Source organism: Cervus elaphus, chromosome 5 (assembly GCF_910594005.1).
Source record: "Cervus elaphus chromosome 5, mCerEla1.1, whole genome shotgun sequence".
In the NCBI taxonomy this organism is placed as follows: domain Eukaryota; kingdom Metazoa; phylum Chordata; class Mammalia; order Artiodactyla; family Cervidae; genus Cervus; species Cervus elaphus.
The window spans coordinates 21,006,427-21,030,174 of NC_057819.1; the positions used below are offsets into that span (position 1 = coordinate 21,006,427).

The following is a 23,748-nucleotide window of genomic DNA, read 5'->3' on the forward strand; positions in this document are numbered from 1 at the left end:
AATAATATCCCATCATCTGGATGTACTAGGGTTTATTTATTCATTTACCTACTGAAGGACATCTTGATGGCGTCTAAATTTTGGCAATGAAGAATAAGCTGCTATAGGGCTTTCATGGTGGTCTAGTGGTTAACAGTCCACCTGGCAATGCAGGGGACACTGGTTTGATCCCTAGTCTGGGAAGATGCTGCGGGCATCTTCATGCGGCCGCAACTACTGAAGCCTCCAAGCCTAGAGCCCACACTTCAAAACAAGAGAAGTCACCGCAATGAGAAGCATGTGCGCTGCTACTAGACAGTAGCCCCCGCAACTAGAGAAAGTTTTTGCAGCAACAAAGACCCAGCACAGACAAAATTAAATAAATAAATACATTTAAAAAATTAGAACAAAATAATAAAGCTGGTATAAACATCCATGTGCAGGTTTTCTTGTGGACAGAAGTTTTCAGCTCCTTTGAGTAAATATCACAGAGTGCAATTTTGGATGATGAGATGGTCCCTCTGCTTTTGAACCCTCCACCCCTTTCCGGGTCCCTGGCAAACTCAGCTTCTGCCCACACCCTTGGGCCAAAACCATCTTAAAACTTAGCCAGTAAAAAAAAAAAAAAAAAAACTTAGCCAGTGACTTATATCTCAGCATGACTCTTGCCCGGTCTCATCCTCCTCAATCCTTTAGAATAAAAAAATAAAACAAAACAACAAACTTAGGGATTTTTTAAAGTACTTTTTATTACAGTGATCTGGCTTTCTCCCAAGTGGTTGCATCGTCATGGAGATGGACGGAGGAGGCTGCCTCCATTTTCATCTCTAACCTCCTTGTGTTTGTGGCATGCGAACACCCCTGTGTGCAAGTGGCTGTTCTTACATGGGTGGAGCCCTTTCCATTGAGCTGGAGGCAAGAGGTGCCCTGTAGGGGGCAGAACCCCCTTCTGGCCCTCCTCCAGCCCACAGTCCCTGGAGAGCAACGTTAGCATCTCCAATCCAATCATTTTTTTCTGCCACATGTGCTAAGCAGTAAACAGCTCTCCGGGACCCAAATAAAAAGGTCTTTATGGAGAGAACAAACACAAGTAAATGCCAGAATCCAATTTAAATGAATAAATAGACCCAATTCCAAAGGCTGCAGGCCACAAGATTTCAGCAAGACAAGCCAAGCGAGTTGCTTTCTCTTGAGTTCGCTTCTTAACATGAGGGAGGAAGAACCATTCCAGGCTGTCAGCAGAGCCCATCATCTCCAAATCCAAGGGTCCCTGTCCCCTAAGAAGTGAAAGTGCACAGCGCCAGTTTTCTCAACCAACAACCAAGCCTTGCAAATTTTGCATTTAGAAATAGAGGCGAGTTGAATCTCAGAGGCTCGGGGAGAGAGGACTTTACAGCCTCCTGGAACCTGCAGCAGGGAGGGATTCCTGGAGGGTGATGCTGGCCCCTGGGATCTGTGCATCTTGTCATCTCAGGAACACTGGCTGGAGTGTCCCTTGCCGGCATGGGGAGAGGGCCATTTCCTGGTCTCCATTCACTCCATCAACACTTGTTAAGCATGTTGGGTGCTGGGCAGTAGACAAGGAAACTCAGGAGAATAAACCCTGTCTTTGCCTTGCAGGAGCTCTCAGCCTGGAGATAGAGAAGCAGAATCACCGTCATATTCTAAGACAATCTCCTCCAATGAGTGAATGAGGTGGAGGAGGGGGGTGCTGCAAGTGAGAGTGAGGGGGCAGGGGAAACCCTCTGAGTGCTGGGGGCCAGGTCAGAGGGTGGCCGGACTGCGCTGTGAGGGAAGAGAGGCTGAGAGACATTTCTTTTTTTTATCTTTTTTTTTTCCATTTATTTTTATTAGTTGGAGGCTAATTACTTTACAATATTGTAGTGGTTTTTGTCATACATTAACATGAATCAGCCATGGATTTATATGTATTCCCCATCCTGATCCCCCCTCCCACCTCCCTCTCCACCCGATCCCTCTGGGTCTTCCCAGTGCACCAGGCCTGAGCACTTGTCTCATGCATCCAGCCTGGGCTGGTGATCTGTTTCACCCTAGATAATATACATGTTTCGATGCTGTTCTCTCGAAACATCCCACCCTCGCCTTCTCCCACAGAGTCCAAAATTCTGTTCTGTGCATCTGTGTCTCTTTTTCTGTTTTGCATATAGGGTTATTGTTACCATCTTTCTAAATTCCATATATATGCGTTAGTATACTGTAATGGTCTTTATCTTTCTGGCTTACTTCACTCTGTATGATGGGCTCCAGTTTCATCCATCTCATTAGAACTGATTCAAATGAATTCTTTTTAATGGCTGAGTAACATTCCATGGTGTATATGTACCACAGCTTCCTTATCCATTCGTCTGCTGACGGGCATCTAGGTTGCTTCCGTGTCCTGGCTATTATAAACAGTGCTTCTTCTTGAGTGTGGGGTAGTGTCGGGGATATTGTGATGTAAACTATAGAGGTAAGACATGGGTCAGGAGGGACCCTGATACCATTTTTAGAAGGCAGGTCAGCATCCAGCGAGTGCTGAGTCACTGAAAAGTGTCCTGTCCATCCTGGCGTCTTCCACGAGTCACTTGGTGGCGTGGAGGGTGAGTCTGAGGGCTCAGTGATGACAGAGACTGCCAGCCGCCCCTGTATCCGCGTGCGCCTTTTCTTCCTGGCCACGCCCGGGAAACTACATTTCCCAGAATCCTCTGCCCAACCAGGCGAGATCACACGACTAGTTCTGGTCAATGGACTGTAGGCAAGAATGATGCCAGCACTTCCAGACCCGGCCTCTAAAACCTCCCTAGAGAAGCTCCGAGCTCTTTTCTGTCTCCCAGCTGGACACAGAGGATCCAGTGGAAGGTGCTGGGATGGAGCCACAATATGGGAGGAGTCTTGCTTGCCAATGCAGGCGTCATAAGAGACGTGGGTTTGATCTCTGGGTCAGGAAGATCCCCTGAAGGAGAGCATGGGAAAGCACTTCAGTATTCTTGCCTGGAAAATCCCGTGGACAGAGGAGCCTGATGGGATCGCACAGAGTCAGACAAGAATGAAGCGATTTAGCAGGCTTGCACGCATGCACTGGGTCCCCAGATCACTATAGCAAGGACCAACCTATGTCAGCATGAGTGAGCAGCACATTTTCATGGCTGTCAAGCCACTTTGATTTTGCGATTGTTATTGAAACCGTGAGCTAATCTCATACGTTGTCTGATTCAACATCCATGATTGAGACATGGTAGGAGCCTAAGTCAGCCGATGGAGACAGGGAGGAGGAGGAAAAACAGATTCAAGCCACATTGAACAGTGAAGTGATCACCACCTGATAATGAAGTAGACGCAGGACATGACAGACAGGGGCACATCTAGGTGGAGGCTGATGGCCTGAGAATCCAGGAGGGAAAAAAGTCTTTAGAAGGGAGGGGATGCATGTAAATTCACACTTGATAAACCTGTAGGAACCCCATGGGGGTGCCTGGGAGACCAAAGTGAGGAATTTGTGCCCAAGATGTAGATAGATGGGAACTGGAACCAAAAGAGAAGTTAGACAAGCATGAAAAATGCCTGATCATGATTCCATCCATCACAAGATGTAGTAGTAGACACCAGTTATTTTCCTTCACCTGGTCAAAAAGAAAAACTGCAAGGAATACTGTGGATAGGAAAGAAAGTTCACATATAACCCCTAATCTATAGAAGTATAGGTTCTTGAGAGTTGGAATCAATCTTTTGCAAAACAAACAAACAAAACAACTCAATGTTTCACCAACTAGAAAAACACTACTTAAAAATGAGTGTTCTCAGCTGAAGTAAAATTTTGAAGAGAGGAAAAGTCTAGAGCTCTTCCCCCAACTCTTCAAATGCTGCCCTGGGTAGCATTTCTAACCTGAGCGTGGGTAATAGATCCTCAACCTGGTGAAATCTGGAAAGTTGCTGGTGAGGTCGATGGATGATCTGTCTCACTCTAGTGCAGACACAGTGTGGTATTTTTTGAGGGCAATGGGGCATCTTTGCCACTCCAGGCCATCAATTACACCTCTGGTTTGGACCTACAGTCTGGCTTTTCGGGGAGTGGTGGGAGCTATAGCTGCCAGCATGGGGAGAAGCCCAAAATAATGGTATCTGTGTGTTTGCCCCCAGACGTCCAACCCACTGACACTGGGCCCTTGTGCTAGAGACTTGGAGCAAAACCGAGAGGCAGGGTCCTGAGCCTTGGGGGCCGCTCTGGGCTCCCTGAAATCCTAACACTATTTTTCAAACACTGGGGGGATTGGTTAAAATCCAAAGTCAGTTTTTCCATGTTATGCTTTTTTTCCTCCTCAATTTAGCCCTCTTCATAACTCCATGGACTTTTTACCCTTTGTGTGGGTATGAGTTTGTGTGTGTGTGTGTGAGAGAGAGAGTAGGTATGTATATACATATGTGTGCATGCATGGGTAGATGTGTCTGCACACACATATTATAGGGGAATTGTTCAGAGAGGTTAGGAACTTGGGAACTTAGCACTGTAGAGAATTGGAGGTAATGAATTCATCTCAATTTCCATGGCCCTCTGGCACTCAGCAAAGGTAAGGGGAGGGAATTCCCTGGTTAGAGCTCTGTACTTTCACGGCTGAGGACCTGGGTTCCATTCTTGGTTGGGGAACCAAGACCCCACAAGCCATGAGTTGCAGCCAAAACAAACAAAAATAAGGATAAGTTGGAAAAACTAGTTGAAGTTGACACTATGTCATTCTGTAGTAAAGAAGAGTTGTGGTTAACTGTGTCCCCCTCCCCAAATTCATAGGTTGACATCCTAGCCCCCAGCACTTCAGAATAGGACCTGATTAGAAGTGGGGTCCTTACAGATGTAATTAGTCAAGGTGAGGTTACACTGGAGTAAGGTGGTGCTAATCCAATATGATTGGTGTCCTTATAAAAGGGGGAAAATGGGCTTCCCAGGTGGCACAGTGGTAAAGAATCTGCCTGCCAATGCAGGAGACCCAAGGGACTCAGGTTTGATCCCTGGGTTGGGAGGATCCCCTGGAGTAGGAAATGGCAACCCACTCTGGCATTCTTGCCTGGAGAATTCCATGGACAGAGATGCCTGATGGGCTGCAGTCCATGGGGCCTCAAAGGAGTCGGATACGACTGAGCAACTGAGCGTGCTTGGACACAGACATGCACACAGGGAGATGACCCTGTGAAGGCTGGAGTTATGTAGCCACCAGCCAAGAAACTACCAGAAGCCAGGACAGGAGCCTGGCAGGGATTCTTCCTAGAGTCTCCAGTGGCAGCAGGGCCCTGTCAACACCTCGATCTCAGACCTCTAGCCTCCAGAATTGTGAAGCAATGCATTTCTGTTGTTGAAACTGGTTGGTTTGTCATTTGGGCAGTCCTAGGGCTTCCCTGGTGGCTCAGACGGTAAAGAATCTGCCTGCAATGCAGGAGGCATGAGTTTGATCCCTGGGTTGGGAAGATTCCCTGGAGGAAGGCATGGCAACCCACCCCAGTATTTTTTCCTGGAGAATCTCCATAGATAGAGGAGTCTGGTGGGCTACAGTCCGTGGGGTTGCAAAGAGTCGGACATGACTGAGTGACTAAGCACAGCACATGTATATATTTACATACATAATATGTAATATAAATGTTTAAGATCTTTATAGACTGCACTATATCTATTCTTCCCTGACTTGTGTCTTTGACTCATTATTGTGTTTGTAAGTTCATCCACATTGATAACACGTTATGCCAGTTCACTCATTTTCACTAAATACAATATCCCTTTGTATGAATGTAGTACCATGTTTTTATCCATCCTCTCTTGGTGGGTACTTAAACTGTTCCCTGGTTTGGTTTCATGTGGTCTGGTTTTGTTTCCTATTATGAATGAAGCTTCTAGGAATACCGTTGTCTGTGTCTCCAAATTTCTCTAGGGCAGTCTTTTTTCAAAATGAGGGTGGTGCCCAGTAATGAGGATTGAAGTTGATTTAGTGAGCCAGGTCAACTGTACCATGAAAACAGGAGGTGAGGAAACAATCTATTAGAGTACATCACACATAGTAAGACTTCACACCGTTTCATGAAACTTTCATATCAGGAATGTGTGTATATGTGAGTGTGAGTGTGTGCTGCCTTGATTGAGATAGAGAGCTCCTAAATGTGAGCAGTTTGAGAAAAAAAAAGGGCTGTCTCATTTCAGGCTTCTATAACCAAATCAACTGATTTTACAACTAGTGACACTGAGGCTTTTTAGTGACATACCTGAAGCCTTGAATCTAATAAATTACAGAGCAAAGATTATGAAGCCAAGGGGCTCATCCTCAGGACCACATTCTCTCTCTTTTTTTGGCTGTTCCAGTTCTTGGTTGCAGCACTCAAGTTCTTCATTGCAGCTTGTGAGCCCTTAACTGTGGCGTGTGGGATCTAGCTCCCTGATCAGGGATCAAACCAAGGCCCCCTGCATGGGGCGCATGGAGTCTTAACCACTGGACCAGCAGGGAACTCCCTCAGAACCACATTTTGACTATCAAGACATAGTGCTTCATATGGTTGCTTCCTACTTCATAGGGTTGAGGTGTTTTTTTTTTTTTAACACGATCAAGGAAAACAATAAGGCAAATGTGGGTTAAATATATAGCTTGGGCAAGGGTAAAGAAAGTTCTTTCTAAGCAACCTAAGAGTTCATCAACAGATGAATGGCTAAAAGAAGATGTGTGTATATATATAAATAATACACACACACACACACACACACACACATGCATAATGGAATACTACTCAACCATAAAAAGAATGAAATCATGCCATTTGCAGCAATGTGTGTTAGTGGCTCAGTCGTGTTGACTCTTTGCGACCCCACAGACTGTAGCCCGCCAGACCTCTCTGTCCATGGGATTCTCCAGGCAAGAATACTGGAGTGGCTTGCTGTCCCTTTCTCTGAGGATCTTCCCAACCCAGGGATCGAATCCTGGCCTCCTGCATTGCAGTCAGATTCTTTACTGTTTGAGCTACAGGGAAGTTGGATGGACCTAGAGATTGTCATCTTATGCAAAGTAAGTCAGACAGAGAAAGACAAATACCATATGATATCACTTATGTGTGGAATCTAAACTATGACACAAGTGAATTCATTTACAAAAGAGAAACGGACTCACAGATGTAGAAAACAACTTGTGGTTACAAAGCGGGTAACAGAGGAGATAAACTAGGAGTTTGGGATTAATAGATGCAGACAACTGTATATAAAGAGATAACCAACAAGGACCCACTGTTTAGCACAGGGCACTCTATTCAATATCTTGTAATAACTTACAGCAGAAAAGGAAAAAAAAAAAGGTAACAGGATGGAGAACCTGGCGTCATTTCTTTTCTGGCTGCCGAGTTGCCATTTTGCCTGCGGTTTGAGTAGTTTCTGCTGCATTCCAACCTTTATTAACTAAGAATTTGCTCCAACCCTTTATACAATCTTAAGTTACAAATGCTGCGTGGAAGAGCCGGCGAGCCCAGCAGCTCCATCGGGTTCAGTTCACGTTGTGGGTTATAATGCAGTAATTTATAAGGGAAAATCTACAGCACGCCCCCTTGGCCCTGGGCCCATAACTAAGAAAGGTTGCTCAGAAACATGCAGTCTTTAGTGCTTTTATATACTTAATGGCCCAAGGAATGAAGGAAGGGGAGGGGGTTGGGGGAAGGGAATCTCAATTTGTGTTTACTACAACTCTACCCTTACCCCTTTATTCCTCCAAGAAAGTCTTTCCAGTTCTCTTGTAAAAGGCTTCATGGTGAACCAAGGAATAAAGCTGCCTGAGCAGGCTGGCCTTTATAAACAACACAACTAGGCTACTGTGGAGTAAGCTATGGACTTGGCCACTAAGGTACCTGAGGAAGGAAACAGGGAGGTGAGTGGTAATATTTGGGTCTCACTGGAGAGCAAATTAGGTCTAGAGGCATCACGTGACCCGCTGACCCAGCTTGGAAGGATTCCAGAACGTTTGCAAGGACAGAAGTAAGGCCCCAGGAGTGTGGAAAACTAGGGGGTCAGAGAGTGGATGAAGGCAGGAACCACCTCACTTTTAACTGGCCCCATCTCTGCTCCCATCTTGAGCTGGCTTCCTTGGGGCTGGTCAGAGTGACCCGCAGGAATGCCACGATTTCCCCAGGACACTGCCTGGGCTCTTTGGCAGGCATCTCTGAATGCCGGCCCTCTATCCTGTCTCTATTCCTAAATTTGGGAGAAAGCTAAGTCCATCCTCATCCTATCAGTTATCTATAGAATGAGGATGGACTTCGCTTTCTTCCCAGAGATGGGAACCTAGAGCATAGCAGAGGGAACCCCACTGAATGCTCTGTGATGTCCTACATGGGGGGGAGCCCCGAAAGGGCGGGGCTATATATATGCGTATGACTGACTCTTCTGCTGTGTAGTAGACGTTAACACAACATTGTAAAGCAACTGTGTGTGTGTGTGTGTGTGCTCAGTCGCTCAGTTGTGTCTGACTCTTTGCGACCCCATGGACTGTAGTCCACCAGGCTCCTCTGTCCATGGAATTTTCCAGGCAGGAATACTGGAGTAGGTTGCTATTTCCTTCTCCAGGGGATCTTCCCAACCCAGCGATCAAACCAGTGTTTCTTTCGTGTCTTGCATTGGCAGGCAGATTCTTTACCACTAGCACCACTTGGGCAGCTCAAAAGCAACTATACTGCAATTTAAAAAAAAAAAAAAGCCCTCATCCTACTGGAAGTCTGACTCTGAGGGCTTGTCTTCCTGGGTGGGTGGTGTGAGAAATCTTGACTCTTGGAGATCCTATCCTCACAGGCACAGATGCTGAGACCCTGGTTCTCATCCCCCTTGACGGATCATAGGCAAACTTTTGATCATGCTGAAATTGTCACACCAGCTCTGGGACAAAGCTTTCCCCTCATAATGGGTTGAACTGGGACCAGGACCTCCATTGAGAAAGAGACAGGGGAGGTTGGGGTCCCTGAGAGAGCAAGGAGAAGTGGATGTATAGAGCGAGGAAATGGCTAAAAAAGGAGATTTGAGACAGAATGCCACGCCCTGGCAGGATGATCTTGGTCAAGTATGTTGTTGCTCTCTCATGTCTGACTCTGTGACCCCATGGACTGTAGCATGCCAGGCTTCATTGTCCTTCACTATCTCCTGGAGTTTGCTCAAACTCAAGTCCATTGAGTTGGTGATGCCATCCAACCATCTCATCCTCTGTCGCCCTCTTCTCCTCCTGCCCTCAGTCTTTCCCAGCTTCAGGGTCTTTTCCAGTGAGTCAGTGATTTGCATCAGGTGGCCAAAGTATTGGAGCTTCAGCACCAATTCCCTACTCCAGGTATAACTGGGCATTTACTGCACTCCAGGTCTCCACTCCCCTCCTCTGTACAGTGCGACAATAATAGTACCTATCTCAGGAGCCAGAAGAGGATTTTTTAAAATGTGTTTATTTATTTGTTTATTTTGGCTGTGCTGGGTCTTCGTTGCTGTGTGCAGACTTTCTCTAGTTGTGGGGAGTGGGGGCTACTCCCTAGTTGTGGTGCATGGGCTTCTCATCGCTGGGGCTTCTCTCGTGAAGCCCGGGCTTTAGGCACATGGGCTTCAGCAGCTGCAGCTCATGGGCTCAGTAGTTGTGGCACACAGTTGCTTAGTTGCTCCGAGGCATGTGGAATCTTCCTGGAAAGAAAGAAAGAAACAAAAGTCACTCAGTCGTGTCCTACTCTTTGCGACCCCACGGGCTGTAGCCTACCAGGCTCCTCCATCCATGGAATTTTCCAGGCAGGAGTACTGGAGTAGGTTGCCATTTCCTTCTCCAGGGGATCTTCCCAACTGCAGGCAGATGCTTTACCATCTGAGCCACCAGGGAAGGCCTGGACCAAGGATCAAACCTGTGTTCCCTTCACTGGCAGGCGGATTTTTATCCTTATCCACTGCACCACCAGGGAAGCCCTGGAAGAGGATTTTTAAGTGGTATCTTGGACTGGAAGCCTGAGCATAGCACCTGCCTGTACTATGTGCTCAGTAAAGACCAGCTTCATTATTGCTGGAAGAGAACAGAGGGGCCCCCGTGGCTGAGCAGAGGCTGGGCGGCGCCACGATCAGCAGGGAGTGCACCCCTCACACTTGAGTCTGTGCCCAAGGGTGGGGGTGGGGTGTGCTGTTTTCCTCTGAGTCCTCTTCCCGCTTCAACACAGTTTAGCATCTGACACATACATAAGCCACGTTGCTTTGGGCTCATTCCAGAGTTTACTTCCTGGGAGAATCCAAGTCCCCAGGCATCAGCATTTAAAAAGAAAACAAGGTCTAGGTCTTTCTGCATATCCTTCATCTCAAGAGCAGACACATTAATGTTTCCTCCACATAGCAGCCCAGGTTGCCCTCTAACCCCCTTTATTTTTTCCTGATGGGCTGTGTTTGGGTTTCCCAGGTGGCACAGTGGTAAAGAATCTGCCTGCCAATGCTGGAGATGCAAGAGATGCAATTTCAATCCCTGGATCAGAAAGATCCCCTGGAGCAGGAAATGGCAACTCACTCCAGTATTCTTGCCTGGAGAATCCCCATGGACAGAGGAGCCAGGTGGGCTACGGACCAGGGGGTCACAAAGAGTTGGATCTGATTGAGAGACTGAGCACGCGCGCACACACACACACACACACACACACACACGCATGGTTAGAGTGGATGTGAATCTGAAGAATCCAGGCATCATGTGACTGAAGCCTTGAGTGGGGCTGGGAGGCTAGGAAAGGAGGTGGGTCTGGCCAAAAACCAAAGAGAAAGACCATTTCTCACCCACTAAGGCGTCTAGTGTTAATAAGACGTGAGCAGCTGGAACGCTTGTTCTTGGCTGGTTGGGAAGCAATCCCACTGGTAGGTACTGACCCAAGAGAAATGGTAAACACATCCACCTGAGGACTTACACCTTTATGCTTAATAGCGCCACACTGGAAACAGCCCAAATGTCTGCCAGTCGAGCCACACTTACACTAAAAAAGGACTCACTGATTATTTGAAATTCAAATTGAATCAGGGGTCCTGTATTATCTGGCAACCCTCCTTCAGAGGTAGGCTTCCCAGGTGGCTCCGACGGTAAAGAATCTGCCTGCAGTGTGGGAGACCCGAGTTTGATTCCTGGGTCGGGAAGGTCCCCTGGAGGAGGACATGGCAACCCACTCCAGTATTCTAGCCTGGAGAGTCCCCATGGACGGAGGAGCCTGGTGGGCTGCAGTCCATGTACTCCCAAGAGTCGGACAGGACTGAGTAACACATACACACACTCCTTCAGAGGCACTGCCAGGAGGTGGTGCTGGAGGTGAGGGGAGAACCCACAGCAACGTATTAAACATGACATTGGGTTGACCAAAAAGGAAGATGTGATGGAAAAACCCAAACCAACTTTTTGGCCAACCCAATGTATAGTTACTGTTTGTTGCTAAGTCGCTTCAGTTGTGTCTGACTCTCTGTAATCCTATGGACTGTAGCCTGCCAGGCTCCTCTGTCCATGGGATTCTCCAGGCAAGAATACTGGAGTGGGTTGCTATGCCCTCCTCCAGGGGATCTTCTTGACCAAGGGATCAAACTCGAGTCTCTCACATCTCCTGTGTTGACAGGAGGGTTCTTTAGCACTTGCGCCACCTGGGAAGCATTTACTATTTGTTCTTAGGGGCTGCTTAGCTTGGAATCCCAGCTCTGCAGCCTTCAAGCTGTGGGACCTTTTGGTGCCTTTGTCTTCTCATCTGTGAAATGGGTGTAACTGTAGCCTCACAGGATGGTTTTGAGGTTTAAAAGAATTGATGTAGGTCGAGCGCTTAGAATCCTGCTTGGCACATAAAGGGTACTCAAAAAGTTCAGCTACTATTAATATTATGGTTGTTGGCAGTTTCATGTTAGCCAAAGAAAACCAGTATCAATAAAAGTTGCTTGAAGCAATCTCCTTAAGCCAGGAACCAAATTTGATAGACAAGAGCCAAGGAGTTGGATTTTTGCCTGGGACTTCATGTTGAAAAATGAAACCAGGTGATAAAAATGTATCAGATGATAATTGCACTAATGCACTAAATCTTAAAATGAACCAAGAAAAACTCTACAGGAGTTGGGGGTGTATGATTTTTCTGGCAAAATCACGTGGTTGCAAAATAAAATGTCCTTCTCTTCGGCAGCTTCCCAGCTGGTCCCTCTCCCCAACTTCACCTCTCCTCTCCTTTTTAAAAACATTTATTTATTTATTTCAATTTTTTTGCTGCACTAGGTCTTCGTCACTGCATTCACGCTTTCTCTAGTTGGGGGCATCGGGAGCTACTCTTCATTGTGGTGTGTGGGCTTCTCATTGCAGTGCTTTCTCTTCTTGCGGAGCACGGGCTTAGGTGCTCTATGGCATGTGGAATCTTCCCAGACCAGGGATCGAACCTGAGTCCTCTGCATTGGCAGGCAGATTATTAACTACTGGACCACCAAGGAAGTCCGCTAGCTCTCCTCTCCTTAAATTGTGCATCCCCACTGCAGCCCCCAGTGCTTTGTAAAACCCAAGTCGCTTGTGTCTTCCTCCATGTCAGAGCCATTTTGAGCCAATGGCCTACAGGAAATAATCCAGCATAACTCACAGGACCACGCTGTTGATGAGAAGAGGTGAAACACAAGAGAACAAACCAAGATGTCAAAAGGTGATCTGGGTAGGAGAAGGGGACGTTTTAAGAAAAGAGAGACTGCCCTGACTATTTAAAACAGTGTTTTGGCGGGAATTCCCTTGACGCTCCAGTGATTAGGACTCTGGACTTTTACTGCTGTGGCCTGGGTTTGATCCCTGGCCAGGGAACTAAGATCCCTCAAGCTGCGCAGCAGGGCCAAAAGAAAAAAGAAAATAAATAATAAAACCGCATTTTGGAGAAATCAAAGGAGAGACAGCATCTGAGACAGAGAATGAGTAGAAGTTTGCCCAGATTGCAGAAGGAAAAGATAAACAGATAAGAGAATGTCGGTAGAGATGAAGGACAGTGTCTTAGTAACCGGCAAAAGTACAGCCGCCAACAGAACCGGACGTGTCGGTCAAAAATGGTCACTGAAAGAAAATCTCGTGCTGTTTAAAACTGGAAATAATATTCTAAAGTCACCGTTTACATACACACAAAAACTAGGAACGGGCAACAGAAAGTGGAAACTAGTTTAATGTTCTTTGTCTCGTTTTACACAGAGACCATTTCATTCCTGATCTTGATAATTACAGAGAGACTTGAATCCTCTTTATTGAAAGGCTCACATTAGTGAAACCAAAACCATTTGACATCTTTCACGTCCCTAGAGGGAAAAAGAAGACTGTCTTCTTTTTCATATATAAAGGGTATGAAAGAGTAGAAATTGCAGAGATGACCGAAACAGAACCTAAAACGAGAGAAGGGACGTAGTGTGTATTTGTTGTAAACACAAATATAAATGAAATTCGACTACAAGCTGTATACAAGGGACTCCTCAACAAAGTAATCAAGTGAGGTTAGAAATGCAGAGGAACTAAAATGTGGGGGGCAAATGCAGAAGAGAGGACAAGATTGAGAGAGGTGGAGGGACGCAAAGCAAGCAAAGGAGGGACCTCCTTGGTGGTCAGTGGTTAAGAATCCACCTTGCCATGCAGCGGATGAGTGTTCTATCCCTAATTAGGGAACTAAGATCCCCCATGCCTGGAAGTAACTAAGCCCATGCTCCGCAACAAAGACCCAGTGCAGAAAACAAAACAAACGAACAGAAGACAGAAAAAAAACAAGTAAAGCAGACGAGGCACTGAATTCTTCAGAGGATGCAGGTTTTAAAGGGCAAAGCCTCAAGTAGGTCACTCCTCATTGATAAAATCTCTTAGCACCAGATAACTCCGCTTTCGGTCACACTCCAGAGAAGATAAAGCTGAAACTAACCTGAAATATGATCTCCATCCTCACAGTTCCCTCGCTCTCCCCAACCCCCAGTACAATTTCCTGGTCCTCCGTTCTGACAGCGAGATAAATATTTTTCAAGAGTCTTTTACTCAGAGACCTCCCTTTCTCTCTCTCCAAGGAGCTGATATTCAGAAATCATTCCAGGCATTTGGAATTCAGAACATAAACATCTCCGAGGCAGCTCTTGGCCCCAAACTCCCCCACACACCCTGTTTGCTCCCTGACACCTGTCTTCATGCCTCACTCCTATTTTCCCCAAACTCTTGGCTCTCGCGCTGGTCCAGGCAGTTCAGTTCAGTTTAGTGACTCAGTCGTGTCTGGCTTTTTGCGACCCCATGGACTGCAGCACGCCAGGTTTCCCTGTCCATCACCAATTCCTGGAGTTTGCTCAAACTCATGTCCATCAAGTCGGTGATGCCATCCAACCATCTCATCCTCTGTCTCAGGCATGTCATGCTTATTCACGAAGAGGCAGCTTTCTCTGGGGACCAGAAATAAATCCTTTTGTGCCTTGTTTGAAACCAACCAACACACCGTTTGGGGATTTGAGAATGCAGAAGTGTTCAGGGGTACAGCGTTCTTTTTGCAACAGCCCCAAAGTGGAAACAATCCACGTGTCCATCAACAGATGAATAAACAAAGTGTGGTCCGTGCATGCAATGGAGTATGACTCAGCCATAAAAAGGGATGAAGCCCTGACACATGCCACAATATGGATGAACCTTGAAAACATCATGTTATGTGAAAGGCGCCAGACCCAAAAGGGCAAAAACTGTATGATTCTATTGACCCTTATAGAAAACACCCCAAATGTGAATTCATAGAAACAGAAAGTAGCTTAGAGGTTGTCAGGGGTTGGGGAAAGGGAACATGGGAAGTTACTGCTTAATGGGGGCAGAGTTTCTGTTTGGGATGATGACAAATAGAAATAGACGGTGGTGATGGTTGCACGACATTGTAGATCTATGAATGCCATTGAATTTCACGCACATAAACGATTTAAAAGGTAAATTTTGGGTCATGTATGAAAAAAAAATGAAATGAAATGTTAGTTGCTCAGTCATGTCCAACTCTTTGCAACCCCATGAACTATATAGTCCCTGGAATTCTCCAGGCTAGAATACTGGAGTGGGTAGCTGTTCCCTTCTCCAGGGGAATCTTCCCAACCCAGGGATCGAATCCAGGTTTCCCGCCTTGCAGGCAGATTCTTTACCGTCTGAACCGCCAGGGAAGCCCTGGGTCATGTATATTTTATTACAATTTTCTTTCAATAATTTATTTATTTATTTTATTTTTGGCCGGGCTCAGCGTCTTCACTGCCACACCTGGGCTGTTTGCTGCTGTGTACGGGCTTACTCTAGTTGCGGCCAGCGAGGGCTCCTCTCGAGTTGCAGCGCTCATCTCTCATTAAGGTGACTTTTCTTGTCGCAGAGCACGGGCTCTAGGGCACCCGGGCTCAGAGCTGTGGTGCATGAGCGTCGTTGCTCGGGGGCATGTGGGATCTTCGTTCCTGCACCAGGGATCAAACCCATCCGTGTCCCCTGCCTTCACAGGCAGATTCTTAACCACTGGGCCACCAGGGCAGTCCCACAGTTTTTTTTAATAGGAAGAAAAGTGATCTTTCTGCTCAAGGTATATGGAACTCCCCCCTCCACAATGGGACGGGCCTCAAGGCTGCCTGGAGCGTCCCTGGGGGACAGTGAGTAGTTGTGACAGATATTCTGTCAGTGCTCACCCCTCTCCCCGCCCCAGGCACCCTCTGATGGGCGTCTGCATGGGAAAAACCTCTTTCTTCTCCCTCCTTCTTCCCTTCTGTCTTTTCTTCCCTCTGTCCCTCCCCCTTTCTAATTTTTTTCCCCGATATAATAGCAACACCTAGTCAGTTGAGAAAATGTAAAATCTACCCAAGAAGCACCCATTCTCATACATAAAGTGATGCTGTATTGAGTCCTCCCTGTGTAGGGGAGCCCTGGTCACTGGGAACACATGTAACCCCTCAGCACCCCTGTGGTAGGTATTGTCATTGCTCCCACTTCACAGATGAGAAAACTGAGGCTCAGCATCAATCAAGAAGTAGAGGAGCTGGAACGTGAACCTTGCTGTCAGGCTGCTGTGTCTTTTCCTAGTCCCTGTCCCTTTCTGGTCCCTATATTTGTGGGCAGAGTCACTGCAGACCTATGGAGACCAAGTCAGAGCGTGGCCTCTGAATGGAGGCAACCTTTTCTGATCTCCGCTCACTTTCATTTTCTCCCGGGAATGTGTACAGGCCCTGAAGCAGCGCAGAGCCCCCTCCCTCCACCTCACAAGTGTAAACATTTTGGCACCACACTGCCAAAGGAGAAGAAAAAATCCCTACCTCGTGTTAAACAACCAGAAAACCAGGCCGTTGAAAATCAAAGGGAGCTTTGTGTGGGGAGCCTCCAGGGAGAGGGGAGATGGGGTCCCCTCTAGGGCCAAGCCTCCCCACTGCCACCTCAGTGGGGGCACCAGGCTGGAATCACCGCCCGATGGCTCAGGGGAACGGGTAGGACCAAGTCGGGAATAGCCATGGATTCAGCTCTGGGCTGGAGAAGGCAAGGGCACCCCACTCTGGTACTCTTGCCTGGAGAACCCCAGGGACAGAGTAGCCTAGCAGGCTGCATCTATGGGGTCGCACAGAGTCGGACACGACTGAAGTGACTTAGCAGCAGTAGCAGCAGCAGCTCTGGGCACGAAGATGGGTGCTTCCTCGCAGGCAGGACTGAGGCTGCCGGCTGGGGCAGGGGGCTTGGGTTCTGCAACAAAGGGGTTGAACTTGCTTCCTGGGGGCCCCCCAGAATAGCGAATCTCCCCTTGATTCTGCAGTGGCAGCTCCCCCCCACCCCACTCTTAACACCTGCCCACTTCTAGGCACATTTAGTCAAACCAGTAGGAAGTGGGTTGGGGGCTTTCAAGAGGCTGGAGATCCCCATTGACTTTTCTGTCCCCCTAACCACACACTTCATGGAGGTTTCTTCACAGTATAGAGGCAGAGGCGGTGTGGTGGGCTGCGTGCGAGCTCAATCGTGTCCGACTCTTTGAGACCCTTTGGACTGTAGCCCACGAGGCTCCTCCGTCCATGGGATTTTTCCAGGCAAGAATATTGAGTGGGTTGACATTTCCTCCTCTGGGGGAATCTTCTCAACCCAGGGATTGAACCTGCATCTCTTGCATTGGCAGGCGAATTCTTTACCATGGAGCCACAGGTTCTGGGCAATTCTGTAGGCACTGCAATCGATCATGACTCTGGGAATTTAACACCAGGAATTTCAGATGCTCTCATTATAAACATTCCCTGAGAATTAGAAGAAAGTAGGGGACGCAGTAACATGACCCAATCATGCTCAGCTCCTAGGAGACTGACCAGAAAACAGCATTGTGCTTCAAAGGTGACCATACATGTTGTGTATCTGAGTGCCCACCTAGTCTGAGGCACTTAGAATTATTAGAAGTCAGTGAGACTTCCCTGGTGGTCCAGTGGCTAAGACTCTGCGCTATCAATGCAAGGGGCCCCAGTTTGATTCCTGGTTGGGGAACTAGATCCCACGTGCCAAGGAGCAGCTAAGAGTTCGAACGCCACAACTGAATCAATTAAATATTAAAAAAAAATAATAAAGAAGGGAGAAAAAGTCATGAAAATAAATTTTTAAAAAGGAGTCAATTCAACCCCACCAGAGACCAAGGAGGCAGGCACTGTTGGCGCCCACTTTGCAGACGAGGAAACTGAGGCACAGAAAGGTTAAGTAACTTGCCCAACCAAGGACACACAGATAGTAAGCCACAGATATGAGATTCAAAACCAGGCAGTCTGGGAACCCGTGCACAGAAACCTGTTTTACACGTGTGCCCAAAATACTGTACTTTCAGACTGTGGAAAAGCATGGGGAAGCAGACTCTGGGCAGACAGACAGGCAAGCACACACACTAATAAAACTGACTAATAAAAGATTCCTTCCTGGGACAACTTGCATGGCAGGAGCCCAGAGATTCTGCTGAGGCTGTTTGCTTTTTTCATTTTATTATGACTCTTAATTTTAGTGTAGGTTAAGACTCACCAGAAGTTGCTAAAAAATAAAAAGTACAGAAAATCCCTTGTACCCTTCACCCAGCTTCCCCCCAATGCTGACCTCTGACACCCAGAATTCACACAGGTAAGACGCTACAAGCTCAGACACAGACCTTACTCGGATTTTAGTTTTTAGAGGAGGGAAAGCATGGTAAAATAGCTCAACCTTTTGGTTTGAAACTGAGGAGCTGAACTCACCAAGAGTGGTGATCTGAAAGGATTTTAAGACTTATTGAGGAGAGACTTCTCAGGTCGTCTGGTGGCTAAGACTCTGTGCTTCCCATGAAGGGGGCCCAGGTTCGATCCCTGGTCAGGGAACTAGATCCCACATGCTGCAACTGACGGTTCACATGCCGCAACTAAAGATCTCATGACTCAGGCTGGAAGGAGAGGGGCTGCCAAGGACCTCAGGGCAACTGGGAGCAGACCCTGCTCAGGGGTGATTTCTGAAGCTGATTTCTGCCTCCCAGTCTGTTTAGGGCATCTCCACAGAGGTGGAACAAGAGCCTGGGAGGAGAGTAAGGGCCAGGGGGTGGCAGCTGGGGGTGTGGGTGAGTCCCTAAGAACCAGAGCTCCACCTGCTTGCAATCAGGTCCTGACATGTAGCTGTGAGCAAAGGCTCAATCTTGGGGAAGGTTGCGGGGACCTGGGGGCTTTAGTGTCTGAGGTTTCCTCTAAATTAAACCTCAAAAAGAGCTTTTTAAAGCGAGGCATCATCTACATATAATGAAATGCACAGATTGCAGGTGTGTTTGGCACACGTCTACACCTGAGTCACTAACACCCCATTCAAGATCTGGAATATTCCCTCACCTGGCAGAGAGAGTCCCCCTCTCCAGGTTAACACCGCCAGAGGTAACCGCTGGGCTGACCAACCTCACCTAAGCGCAGTCTCACCGGCTCCAGAATTTCCCATGAATGGAAGCATGTGGTGTTTTTGCATCTGACTTCTCTCCCTGGGCACGGTGAACCTAGGACTCATCACACAGGGTGTTTCCTGTCTGTGTCGCCGGCTAAGCCCTTTGCTGTATGAATAACCACCATTTGCTGATCCATTCACATGCTGATGGATATTCGGGTTGTTTCCAGATCCAGGCTGTTACAGATAGAGCTGCAGTAAAGCTTTGTGTGACCATCCATGCTCCTTTCTCTTGGGTAAATACCCAGGAGCGGAGGTATGGGGCTCGGGGTAGAAGCATGTTGAACTTTGATGGAAGGCACTTTGGAGGGAGCTGTTCTGGTGGGTCAATGGTGAAGAATCCGCCTGCCAATGCAGGAGACCCAGGTTCGATCCCTGGGTAGGGAAGATCCCCTGGAGAAGAAAATGGCAACCCCCTCCAGTATTCTTGTCTGAGAAATTCCATGGACCGAGGGGCCTGGTGGGCTTCAGTCCATAGGGTCACAAAGAGCTGGACAGGACTGAGGGACTAAACAACTGTCAGACAGCGACTGCTGTCCTAAGCCACCCCATTCGTAGTCGCTTGTCACCGCAGCCCTGTGAAGTGAACACAGCCATCCTTTCCAAGGAAAACTGAGGCCCAGCTCAGGACGTGGCTGGCATGGGGCGTTCCTCCTGCAGCCCACTGGAGTAAGGACAAGTGCGCGTTTCAGTCCTTTCAGCAGACCTGGGGGAAATAAAGACCCACCCTGGGCCTTGCTGAGGGAGTCTTGGCAATCGGCCAGCTGCTTTCCCTCCCCCTACAAGCTTCTATCAAGTGCTACTCTGTGTCCTGTCTGAGCAGCTGAGCACTCAGGAGGGATGGGGAACATTGATTCCGGCATCAACAAACCCTGTGGAGCGACTCTGAGCCTCCAGGGGATGCGGAGATGAATAAACTACTGTTCGCCCTGTAAAGCCGGTAGCCTGATGAGCAAAGTGGAGTCAGCTAGAGTTAAGACGCTGCATTCTGAGCACCGTAAGGAGGATGGGGCCTCACGGAGGTGGGGGTGACAGTGGGGGAGGGACCTGGTCTTTGGGCTAAACCTTAGAAGACTGATTAGCCAGGTGGGTTTTGGAGAAATGCACAGATTTGCTCTCAAAAAAGAAAAAGAAAGAAAGAAAATCACTACAACACGAAACAAAATACCATGATGAGAGGAGAGGGTGGCAGTGTAGGGTGGTGGTCAGACAGCAGGCCTGGGAAACAGCCGGAGTTTCCATCCTGGCTCTGCCCTTTACTCATTGTGTGATCTCGGGCAAGTTTACCTTCAGTGCCTCAGTTTCTTTATCTGTAAAATGGGGATAAAATTAGTATATGTGTTATAAGGTTATGGGGTGACTTGGAAGAGTTGATACCTGGAAGGTTTAGCAGCCACCTGGCGCATGGTAAGAGCTGAACAAATGGGAACTATTTAGAGAAGAGAATTAGAGTCATCTTCCAGGTGAGGTGTGAGGGTGGAGCTACAGGAGAGGGTGGAAGTGCAGAGAAGGGGGCGTGGATCAGGTCCAGTGACTGCTGACATAGGAGGCCGTGGAGAGCAGGAAGAGAGGGGTTTAAGATGGCTCCTAGGTTTCCCCGTCGTTGGCTATCCTGCCTCCCCTGCTGGACCCCAGAAAGTCTGCACGGACTGCTACCCACTTCCACATGTGCTGGATTCTGGAAAACCTTGCGTGGCAATTTATTGAAAAGCTAAGAACCAAAAGAATGAAAGAAGAAGAGGTCATCAGAATCACCCACTCCCTGCTCTGATGAGCAGGCAGACGCAGCCTCCAGCGAGCAGGCGCCCGGAGGTAGTCCTGGCCCTGCAAACCTCCAGCCTGTTCCCCCAGCAACATCCTGATAAGTGCATCCCAACCCAGTGTCCCTGCCTCACTGTGGGCCTCCCGTTGGGAAAGGGATGGGTTTGGAAGAGCAGGCTGGCCCGGCTAAAGGGATGTTCAGCTCTTCTTTCTCCCAGGTGGGGACTGGAAGAGGAGATGGTATAGGGAAAATGGGTTCCTAAGCAGAGAAACAGAGAGAGAGAGAGAGAGGGCCGTCACCACCACCCTCAGCCATGTCCCCTCCTCAACTAGTTCTGGACCAGGCTTCTGGGACATGAACAGGGTAAGCACAGCCTCTGTAATGATTGCATCACAGAGAAAGAGAGATAATTTCTTCTCCGTGTAATCTAAGCACGAGGTCAGCTTTCTTGAAATCATGATCCATCCTCTTTGTCACTGAGAACCTGGGTCAGATTTTGGAGGCAATTGCAGTTCCATGACGCTTGAGAATTTGCGTTTCTTGGGGCTCTAAGTGCCCTGGGGTGGTGGTGGCGGGTGAGTGTATCCTGTGCTCCTTGGGACAGGAGAATAGCTGGAACTTGGCATATTCTGAATGTGTTGGGCAAGAAGAACCATTGTTGTACCTGTTTCAACAAAACCCTCATGAAAAAAGTTCCTAAGATCCTTCCAAATCACTTTCTTAGCTCAGGATCCATATCTCTGCCTCCTTTGCATGATGTTTTCCCTATTTAGGGGTTTTTAATGATTTTCCCCTTATAAACATCTGTGGAGGGTCTCCCTATTTTATGCATTATTTTGGTGTCTGTCTGTCCATATTCCTTCCAGTGGTTCATCTGTAGATTTCCCCTGCAGTAAAAGGTGAGCTCAGATCTCTCTGGGCTGCAGGAAAGTGTGCCCAGTTTCTTCCCTGACAACCCCATTGTGTATTTCTTATGATTGCTAAGGTTTCCAGTCCTTTGGGTTAAGACTGACAAGGCAGCACCAGTGTCTATAAGAAATTCTATCAAATGGACTGCCACATCATCACTTGAGGTTCGACGTTAGTTATGTATATAGTATCTCTAGGCAGAGCCGCTTTTGGCCTCAGGCCCATAGGTCTCCTGATTGTGAAACCATCAATGGCTGAGCCCCATAATATTGGGGTTATTATTAATATTATTGATAATAATATAATTGATATTATTAGTGATAATATTGTATTATTGTTATCATTATCAATGACATAATTTATATTATTGATGTTATCAATAATATTATTGATAATTTTATATCATTGTATTATTGATATTACCAATAATTTTATTAACATTATCAGTATTATTCTCAATAATTGACAATATCAAATTATTAATATTATATAACAATATTATTGGTATTGTTATCAATATTATTGATGTTATTTTCAATAATAATATTAATAACCAGAATAGCAAACATTTACAGAGCATGGACTTGGAGATGTTCCAAGGAGAACCTTTGCATCATTCCACTGATACTCGCCTTCCCAAGTCACCCCAATAAATTTAAGTCTCAGCAGTCATCTTGCTGTGTGTGATGAATAATGACCCCTCAAAGACGTCTACATCCTAAGCCCCAGAACCTGATTAGTAAGAGGGCAGTTGACTGGAGCAGCTTGAGTGAAGACGAGGGTGGGTCCAGACCCTGCAGGGCCTTCTCGGGGTTGTAGTCATGACTTTGATGTCACCTCTGAGCAGAACAATGTAATCCTGGTGCCCAGCGTAGGTCCAGGCCTCTGGCCACGTGCCAAGTGTTTAGACAGATAAATAAATGTTTGAGCAGAGGGGACACTGGTGAAATCAAAGTGGTTCAAAAGCCAGTACGAGCAAAGGCAGCAGGAGATGGGAGGGGTTTCTTTCTTTTCCTGCCCCTCCTCAGGCCCTGTATGTGCCTTCTAGGGCGGGTGTACGAAGGGACCACGATGGGGAGGCTGAAAACAGCAAACAGTTATTTTCTCACAACTCCAAAATCTCACAGTCTGAAATCAAGGTGTGGAGGCCTCCAGCCTCCAGAGGCCCCGCCCCCAGCGTCCGGGGGCACCCGGCCCTCTTTGGACCCCTCCGCTAGTAAACACCTCACTCCAGTCTCCGCCCCCATCTGCGTCTGCGCACAGCTGCCTCGTCTGTGTGTCTGTCTTCTGACCTTCTCCTAAGGACGCCTATGGTTAGGGTTAGACTCACCGCACTCCAGGGCGACTTCATCCTCATTTGATCACATCTGCAGAGACCCTATTTCCAAATAAGGTCCGATTCGCAGGTCCGTGGGGGCTTAGGACCTATCTTTGGAGGGGACACAATTCAATCCACGGCAGGCCTCCTCTTTGCCTGTTATTGGTCCTCTTGTGTCTGTGCATATGCGTATGCACAGATGTGAATGTGTATTAACTCGTGGGGAATTCATCTCACCAGCTTGCACTTATAAGAACGTCAGTGTTGAATTGGGAAGCATTTCTTAGACGCCGGGTCCCAGGAGCTCACGCTGATGGAGACGGTCCAGGCTGCGCACCACAGGACCCTGCCGGAGCATCTCCACATGAAGCCTGAGCACGGGGCGCCTGGTCTCTCCCAGTTTGAGAGCTACAGCTCTGAATTTCTTTTCACTCTTTCCTTTCCCAGAAGACAACAAGCCCACACTCCTTGTCCTCAGGCGGAGAGCCTCTCTGGAGTGCTCCGAAGGGCTCCCTTTTGCCACCAGCTTCACAAAGGGAGGATTCAGAGCCCCGAAGGTAAGCAGCCAGGGGAGCCTGTGATCAGGCTGTCTGTCCTCGGGGAGGAGAATGGACCAGTTCACAAGGCAGATGGAAATCAGATCAGAGCAACAGAATCCAGAGGAGTGGAGAGCAGGGAGCCGGAATCGTGGGTCCCCAGGCCCTCTGGGACACGGTCTCCCCTGGGAGGAGAGAGACCCAGGCCACAGCAGGGCTCCACAGAGTGGAATAAAAATGAACACAGCTTCAGGACTCACAACTGGGCGTCCCACAGCCAATGGGGAGGTCCAGTAACCCTGCAGTGAGTTCTGAGGGCATCTGCTTCCTCCTTCCCAG

General features: G+C 47.8%; 1 long non-coding RNA gene across 1 annotated transcript in view; it reads left to right on the plus strand.

The window, feature by feature from the left end:
- LOC122693989 overlaps positions 1-23,748 on the plus strand; it is a 208,033-nt gene that overhangs the window by 163,050 nt on the left and 21,235 nt on the right. The window contains exon 2 of the long non-coding RNA XR_006341077.1: positions 23,321-23,430. This is a non-coding gene — a long non-coding RNA (uncharacterized LOC122693989). The remainder of the gene's footprint in view (positions 1-23,320; positions 23,431-23,748) is intronic.